Genomic DNA, 9,563 nt, shown 5'->3' with positions numbered 1-9,563 from the left:
ATTTGTAGAACAATGGCAACTGTGGCTTTTCTGTGCTACACAAGGGCCTTTACCCCCAGTATCAGCCCATGTCCTGCCCGGCAACTAATTCTGCCTCGTGACCCCTGAATCAGTCGTTTCCCCACAGTCCTGAGCCAGATTTGCACCTATGTTGGCAACAAATGTTGGCAAGGCATTATTTTAAAAAACAACCCTTGTGAAATGGGACTATTTTAGTCACCTTTCTTCTGAAGATTTTGGGCTTGGTCTATAAACGTGGTCTCTGCCGGCAAAGGTCGGTGTAGATGAAGTCAGAAAGGCCACCTACTTGACTGGTGGTGAAGACAGGGAGAGGGCAGCGCTCACTGCATCCGGCACTGGGGAGCAGATGAGGAATTAATTCCATATGGATCAAAGCCAAAAAACCCCAGGTTATGGCATGCAAATTCACATCATGCAAATTCATGTGGCTGAGTCTGACGTGTGCGCACAGACGCGTGTTGTGCGCTTATGATGCATAGGTGCACGCATATATATTTGTTTTGTGTCGGAGATGCGTACATATTTGTGAGATGTGGGAGGCATTGGAAATGTGTGCATGCCTGCTTGTGAGGTGCTGTGTGATACCTCTATGTGCAACGTTTGAGCTATGCCCTTTGTAGCCTTTTTTTAAAAAAAAACCATCAGAGGAAAACTTCCTTCTTGTGCACCTTTCTCAGTGGGCACTTAACAGTTTCTTTCTTCGTTTTATTTGTGGCTTTTGTGACTGTAGCTATATTAGTAAAAAGAATGAGGGGGTCATTGCAACAATTTTTGAGTCACGGACTGCTTTATGGTACATCACGTCTTTAAATTATACCTTGTATTCAATCATTTTTTCTTTTGCTATTAAATTATACACGTCTACAAAGATAATAAGGAACACAAAGCAGTACCTTACATTTGAAGAGCAAGAAGCATTTATAAATCTGTGTGTGTGCGTGTGTGTGTGAACGAGACATGCGCGCGCGCACACACACACGCACACACACAATTTCAGCTGGATTTTGTTACCGCCATCAGAGATTTGCCTTAGATTTATTGGGAAATGAATGCAGACCCCAAAGAGAAGTAAAAAGTTAATGCTCAGCATTGTAATAATAATTAGCTCGGGGAAAGAAAGGAGCTGGAGCTCCAAATCAGAGATGTGCAATTCATTAAGATATGAAACAACCTTTCCTGGTAACTTCTGCAACCAGTGGAAGAAATCGAGCAAACCATCAATGAGACATTGCTGAATGGCTGTTGAGAGCTGTCAAATTTCTGCTCCCAAAAAAACACTTGCTTTCTTTTTTGGTTGTTATCTTTTGTTTTTCAAGCAAAGAATTGCTAAAGAAGCTCATTTCTGCACGGAGAAAACGTCCAAGGAAAACAGGTTATTTCATTAGCGTTGTAAACAAGACGGACTTTTTCAAAATATTTATTTTAGGAATCAAATTAAATGTTCCAGCTATTTGGGAATTCAATTCGGTCTTTCTGTGTGCACTAGTCAAGACTCCCAATGCATCAGTGCACTGCTTTAAAGGCATCTCCACTCTTTTGGATTAGTGACCCATTCTAACAGGTCTTCATTGACTGGGAGTGTGGGTCTCTCAAAGAGTCCATTGGGTACAGCTTACAAAAGATTTTAGCCGGGGATGAAGAGTTTACAAAAAGTTTGGAGGAAACTGTGGAGTCCTTTTAAAAGAGAATAAACTGCCACTGCTGTGTCTGGGCTGAGTTAATCTGATTAGGCCAAGCTCATCAACAGGCAAGCTGAAAAGAGAGAGGGGAGTGGGGGAGGGAAAAGCTATAGATTGGGCCAAAAAAAAAAAAAGGGAGACCTTTTTACTAGTGAAGTCAAACAAAACATATTGTTGTAGAGCATGCTTGCCTACAGATGGCAAAATGACAAATCTTTTCAAAGGCAAAGCAAATATAATTGATGGCTTTTTTTTCCAGGTATGGGAACAGACACTTAATAAGATTAAGAGAAGCCAAAATGAAAGGCACCGTGAAATACCACAGATACTTGCAATGGTTGTTCAGATGACACAGTCCTCTGAAGTTTGCCTCTCTGAATAAAAAAATGAAGGGGGGAACCCCCCCCCTCCATCTAAATGAATTGCATTAGTAATACTTGGTTCCTTAGGAAACATATGCATAAAGATAAGATGTTTCCTCCATCTGTTAATGTTACAGCTCTTCCTGGTTGCAAAATCCTAGAAGACTGAAAGTATCCTGGTTTAAGAGCAGGGGAGAAGCCAAGGAACCTTTTCTTGGGGATGAGGGAGGAAAGTATGGTAAAATGAGAAGATGGATTTAAGGCCCGTTCTCCCTGATCTCCGTGGAAATCAGCCGAGTTAGTTTAAAGTCCATAGACTACAAAGGCTTTGAAGAGAGATTTGTTTATTTCAATCATTGCTTATTATTTCTGGAAGGCGAGGTAGGCCCAGGGACCAATAGATGGAGCACAGGTCTGCCAGCCAGGACACCTGGGTTCTGTTTTGGCTCCTATCTCTGAGTTGCTGCATGTCCTTAGGAGACTCATTAGGCTTTCTGGGACTCAGCTTCCCTGCCTGTAAAATGGGGAGAAGGACTTTTTTACCTTGATGAAGTGCTTTGAGATCTCAGGGAGGTCACTGGGTAAGGACCATTATGGCTTCATGGAGCTTTCCAAACCAATAGGGGACACAGTGCACGGTCTTGCTGCTGCCCACACCACAGCAGAGTTCATGAGAAGGTTGTATAGGGCTGGGCCGATACAGAGAGAACCATTCGTAGCCATTAAAGTACCCAGCCAATGTCGATGAACCCGAACCGATTTCTGGGTGTCGGAGCATGAGTTTTTCCTGACTAATAACATACAGTGAGAGGTTTCCCATTGTCCTCCTCAACCCCCAAAACATTTCACCATCATTTTGAACGGACCAGTTCACCCCTCAAAGCTCAGTCACGCCTGAAGACAGCATCCCTGCTGCCAGTCATCACTGTGATGCAAGCTCCAGTTAACATCAAGACCCCGCAGTAAGACTATTCCTAATGAAGTGATGCTTGCCTTCTCCTGGGTTGGGAGTAGGGCACGACAGCATTGTTCCTGGCATGCTCCCCTACAATGTACCCTGTACAAGATTATCAGCCAGGTATATTTTACTAGGTTGCCAGTTAAAGCTCATCTACAGCTTGGAAACCATTTATCTTACATCACCACATGCTAACCAGCCTGGTACAGAGCTGGCACATCCTACTTCTTCCCCTCATGCCCGCCCCCAGAGCAATGGGAGGAACCAGCACAGAGCAGATGGTGCTTCTCCGAGAGCGAGTCTCACTCTCGAGCCGCTCGGGGATTGGCATAACTCCCCGCTGCCTCCTACTCGGGTCTCGTGGCAAAGCCGCCACGCATCCCACATGCTCCCAGCGGCGCCTGCAAGCACTGCGGCGCTCACCAGCGAGCCGCTCGCAGGGGCGCGTGCAAGGCCTGGGAGCAAAACTGTGTCATGGGATCAGGCCCTGCTGCACTGGAAATGACACATGATAGGCATCGTTGTTTAACGACGTGTATTAGAGAGACAATGAGCAGCGCGCAGCACAGAGAGGGGTCACCCCATTAGAGACGCCAAAGTTGGAGGCTACATTCCTCTGCTATATTTTAGGGCTGTCTACTTTGAGCTGCTCAAGTTGTGCTTGGACTTAACGCGTGCTGCTCCTTAGCAAATATAATTAAGAACAGTATCCATGGAAGGCATGTAAGGAGATTTTCTCCCCAAGGCCACCTAATACAGATGTAATTGACTCTATTTTCTGCTTTCTGCACATGGATTGCAGCAACTCGGCCCCTATTATCCATCAACAAATTAACAGGAGCCAGTCAATGGGCCCTCTTCAGCCGGGATTGGTTTTAGAGAATGGAGCACTGGGCTGTGTTAAATCCAGACACCACCCGGCTTCATTCTCTTCCTTTTTATCTCCACCGCCTTTTCAAGAGGTTTTCAAGCGAAGGGTAAGGCAGCAAAGATGTGTTTGGGCAAAACGACTGGGACTTGCTAAAGAAGTGGACATCTGTCTCAGCCCTGTACTCCAGCTAGAAGGATGCTGGGAGCAGGGAGCGCTTGAAAACAAAACCAGGCCAATATGTTCCCCACACTTTTACCTTTGCCCCTGCATCTTCTCTGCCCTGAACTTTTAAGGAGGGGGAAAGAAAATGAAACCCCTCTTGTCTCATGAAACTCTTCATCTGCAACGCTGTGAAATTCCTTCTGCATGACTGTCATTGCCTTCCCACCGCAAGGCCTACGGCTCTGAGAAAGATTTCCTTCATAAATCAAAGCACAATAAATAATAGTTTCTTACTACGGCCCAAGCGTTTTCTTAGAGCTGCCGTAGCATATAGCCGAAACGATCCAAGCATGTGCTTGGAACATATGATATGTGCCGCGTCTGCTTTTGAGCATGTTATAATATACGGCGCATTTTGGCAACATAAGTGATCCTTGTACATCCGACTCATGAAACAGGTTTGCGTTACCCAGAAATCTCGCTGCAACAAGAGGGAATCAACACAAAAGCCAAGTTTCAAAAGCAACAGTTTGAGGCATCCTCAGACACCGTCTGACACAAGCCCTTGTTGCTGCAAACTGCTTAGCGTCTTCCTCCTTCTCATTAAGAGATCTCTTGCCAATGTGATGACAACAGTCACAGTACCTGAATGTATACATCATGAAAAGAGGAGGATTTGAAGCCCATCTGTGAGCAGGCTCCTCCCAAACATTGGAGTGTTTGAAATAAGGATTCAAAGCCGAACGTTGCAGATCGCTGAGAACTGATTGGATTTTAACATTTTAACCGTGATTGTTAATTTGAGTACCTTTTAACTGAGCAAAAGGAGAGTGGTCTCTGGGTCCGAAAAGCATCATGACTTAGGGGGCCTGGATTCCCTTCTGGTTTCTGGCACGGATCCTCCACAAATCACCTGGGCTTAATGCACATACACACTGGAGTCAATCAGCTTAAAGTCGAGCAGATGCTTGGCTGTAGCAGGGCCTTAAGGGCACAGGTCCCATCTATACGCAAGGAATAATGATGATGATGCTTCCTGTCTTGTGAGAATAACTCCATGATGTCTGTAAGGTGCTCAGGGTCTGGGTCTATGTGTGCCTGAGAAATAGGGAGATCCTAGACAACAGTGATGAAAAGGACCTTGAGAGATCATCTAAGCAAGCCATCCTTCTGACTCAAGGCAGGAACATCTACACGTGCATTAATGTGCCGTAGTTATGGCATGCTAACTTAAGGCACAATAATCAGCACCACTGTGCAGTAGCACCAGCACATGTCTTTTAGGTGATCCTAATGCGCAGTAGACTGATACTGCGCATTAGCACAACTTTCACCGTGACACGCTAATGCACAATAGAATTAGTCTACTGCGCTTTTAGCATCTCGTGTAGATGCATCCGGCAACACCAGTTATATCCAAGGCAAATGGTATGCACCTAAGATGCTCTTCAAATGTCTCCAGTGATGGACAGACAAAGTTCTTTCGGTGAATCTGATATCTTTTATTAGACCAACTAAAATAGTTGGAGAACAATTTTTAAGCAAGCTTTCGGGTTCAAAAGCCCTTCCAGTGATGGAGACCTCCTTCAGAGGTCTATTCCAGTGCTTAACTCTCCCTACAGTCTGAAAGGTTTTCCTCAGAGCCAACCTAAATCTCCCTTGCTGCAGTTTAGACCCCATACATTTTATTCTCTCCCTGGTGGATGTGGGGAGCTGTTTATAATTTTCTTCTCTGCAGTAACTTTTTCCTTTGCTGAAGACTGTTATCACATCCTTGTGGAAAACAGAAAAGAAACCACAACAGAGGATGACCTGGGTGGAAGAGATCAATTCACTTCAGCAGCAGAGCTGGGACTGGGAAGGGTGTGAGACAGAGCTGCATAAATCAGTTAGTGTAAGTCAGCAGCTCTGAAACTTTTCAGACTGAGGTCCCCTCCTCAACAGACTCAAGCCCCCCCCCCTCAGAAAATGCTGGCTCTTAGTTTCCATGCAATTTTTGCCTACAGATAGCGAGCAGCGATTCCTCTGTTGCAAAGAAAGCCCGTGACAGGTCAGCATGCTTTTAACACTACAGAAGATGCCTATTAGAAATCTCTGGGTTTACTTTGTAAATCATGTTTGCACACCTAACACTGAGGAGTACCCCGCAGCACCCTGGAAAGGATCTCAAGGCACCCCTGGGTGCCACCATGCCCGGGTTGAAAATCACTGCCATAAGCATTTTCCCTAAATTGCTTCCTGATTTTAAGTCAGTTGACCCTGGTAATTCATTCTAGTTGACTAGAAAGTTCAGATCCAGGAGGAACCAACATGTGACCTACCAAAAGGATGCTCTTAGGAGTAAGGGGGAAGGCTGCAATGTAATTTGTTCCACATTATAGTCTACTAAAGAACCTCCTTGCAATCTGCCAGCCATTAACATCTTAATTTCTCCTTCAGCTTTCCCTTAGACATGCTATCCAATGCAGTGTATGGCTGGGGGATGACTGCACTGGATAAATGAGGAGGAATCCAGGAGGGATTATGCTGCGGTCTGTGGGCAAACAGGAATGTGAGGAGCTGCACTCAGACACAGCTGTCTCCCCCAACAATACCCAGAGCAAACAATTCCCCAGTAACAAGACGTTACCGGGAGCAAAACCAGTCAGGAGTTGGGAACAAAACAAAACCTGCATTCAGCCCCCTGGGCTCGCCGCCCTTTTATGAGCCTTTTCACCCCAGCTGCAAGCTTTTGAGTTGTGCTTCAAAATTTGAGAAGCTGCGCTGTAATAAAATTGAGCTTAGAGATCAAAGAGCCGCCTGAATCCAGATGCGTGGCCAAGGCAGCCAAAGACGAGCAGTGTCCTCTGCAAGGGTTTTGTTCTGTTCTGTTCTCTAGGATCTAATCAAACATGAATATTGGGATTAATGGCTCGGTTCACATCAGCGCACACAGTGGAAACAGTCTTAAGCTTGTTTTTCTAAAGCACAACGTATATGAACATGATTTTTTTAAAGGGATCAAGATTAAATGTATAGGACATGCCCAGAAAGGAATCACAGGGACTTTTCGCTTAAGCCCCTTTGTTTCTTCCGCTCTTCCTATGAAGCCTGCCAACGAAACACACCCAGGACTGAATGTCACCGACCCCGGTACATACATAACCCACAACAGTGCATCAGATTCAGTGGCACGCAAGGGGCATTGGGGGAGCTCTTTGGCTCTCTGCTGGGCAGCTCAGCACTTCTGAATGTCACTGTAGGTTTTTCCAACTGGTCGAGAGTTCCCAAAGGGCACAGTTTGCTCTGGCCACAGCCGTGACATACCCTGGTATTTGTCTGACACGTCCTCTGCCGTGGGGCTGGGGAGAAAGAGAGCAGCATCCAAGCCACCTAGGTTTGCTTTACCCCACTAGGCATCATCCCATGCTAGCTGACTGGAGAGCCGGGAAGGGCAATGGTTTTCCAATCTGTGTGAACAGTTTGAGCCATGAATCTGCCCTACTAACAGAAGAGCATGAGCAGTACCAGCCTGATTCAGTGGCACTCTCAATAACGTCAATGGGAGCAGGATTTGGCCCTTAAAAAGCTTTGGTCGCATAAGGGGTGAGAGGACTGGCCTCTAGGTCAGCACACACGATGGCTGTCAGAGAGAAAAGGCACGTGCAGCCACGGTGGGTCTGATCCTGTGGTTTCCTACCAGCAAACTCCTGTCAAAGTGAATGGGACCAATTCTACAGATCACCCAGAACAAGTGCTCCCCTCCCCTTGAGTAAAGCTAGACGAGATGATTTGTGCACCTTGGGCTGAACGGGGCCAACTCAGGCAGTATTGCTTGAGCCTTGAACTGCCTAGTGAGCAATCCACCAAAAAAAGGATCTGCATGCAGCACAGTGAAAGGAAGGGGCAAAAGACACGATGCAGGGAATCTTACTTATAATTTTGTTCACGCTCAAACAGTTGAGATGCACCATAGGGAATTGGGGGAGACAGTTTCTGATTTTACATATTATCTCTATTAGACACAGTTCTACAAGGCTGTCGAGCCTTTGCCTCCACTCTGGGAGGGTTTGCATCCAATGGCTCAGGTGGGTCAGGACAAGAATATCCAGCCCTTGTCCTTGGTGCAGAAGTTCTGCACAAGGCAACCAACTGAAACAGAACCAATCGTATTATCCAGAATCCCATTTCCTGGGTAGGGCAATACAGTGGCCTGGTTCAAAGCTCGCTAAAGGCAAAGAGAGTCTCTCCACTGACTTCACTACCCATTGGAGCAGCACCCCGATGCATCTGAAAGTAAAATTTGAAAAAGGACTAATAGTCTGAAATTTCAGCAGAGCAGATGGAAAACGTACTTGATTGTTACACAGGAAAGATTTGTGTCCACAGTGAGACATGGGCACTAACCATTGTTCTTGGGATCGGAGCTCTAACAATTGAAGAAGTTTCTATTGAAAATTATGGTTCGTTTAATGTTAATTTTTAACTCTGGGTCTGTGATGGATGGGTCTTGAAATACCTGTCAGTGCTGAGCACAGGTTCTGAAACACTGTATGCTGCATCCATGCAATACAGACTGTTTTTGAAGGAATTAATTCCTTTACGGGCCCTATCATAGAAAGGATATTGTCCTGCCTTTTAGTGGCCGGAATGATAATCCAGACTCTTAAGCTTTCGAAAGCAGATTTACCAATACGTGAATTTTTTTATTATTATTCTGTAAAGCCTTATGCCTCTCAGGGTGCCTTTTACAAAGGCCCATGCTAAGATTGTATGCATTAAATATACAACTCCTGAGTCATAAAGCCAGAAACACAACCTAAGTTGCATATCCAACAGAAACGCAGTTCCAGCCAGGACTGCCATTCATTTCATACCTGCTTCAGTGTGGTGAAGGTAAAGGACTCTGGAAAAATATTTGCCTAGCTCCTTTGATGTCTGTAGGGAGATGATGCTGTTTCATCCAATCCGTTTCAGCTATGTGCGTTTTGCAGTCTGAATGCAGCAAACCACATGAAATTACACCGGAAAATGAAAGGCCTGGAGACTGATCCAAGCAGTGAAAACTGAAATGCTTCAAAGAGCTTCCCTTTCTCTACCTAGGTACCTATACAGCTCCAGCACTGAAAGGGTTGAGACCCCCCCCCCCAAGTTATTAACAAATTTATCTTCACAATCCCTCCTGCTCAAGATAATCAAGCATCGTTTGTCCCAACTGGAGGGAGATGAGGCTGCTTGCCCACAGAAGTGCTGGCAATCTGGGGCACAGCCAGCAGCTACCCAACCTACATTTCAAGCCTGCATTTTCTTCCTTGCCGACTTGCAAATTGCAAGCCTCAAATGAGGCCCAGCGCATTGACGGGCTGCCAGGTGCATCTCGAAGTACCTGGCACGGAGGCTAAATCTGCTTGCATTTGCTGAGATCCGTCGCTCTGGTGAGCGAATGTTTTCAATTAGGCTTTTTCTTCCCCCAGCCGTTCCCCTTCCCCCCCCCCCCAATCTGGGAGACAAGGTCACGGGTTTTTTGCCCC

The sequence above is a fragment of the Gavialis gangeticus genome, unplaced genomic scaffold (genome assembly GCF_001723915.1).
Source record: "Gavialis gangeticus isolate Ggan-Ray unplaced genomic scaffold, GavGan_comp1, whole genome shotgun sequence".
Classification (NCBI taxonomy): Eukaryota; Metazoa; Chordata; order Crocodylia; family Gavialidae; genus Gavialis; species Gavialis gangeticus.
This window is presented reverse-complemented; position numbering follows the sequence as displayed.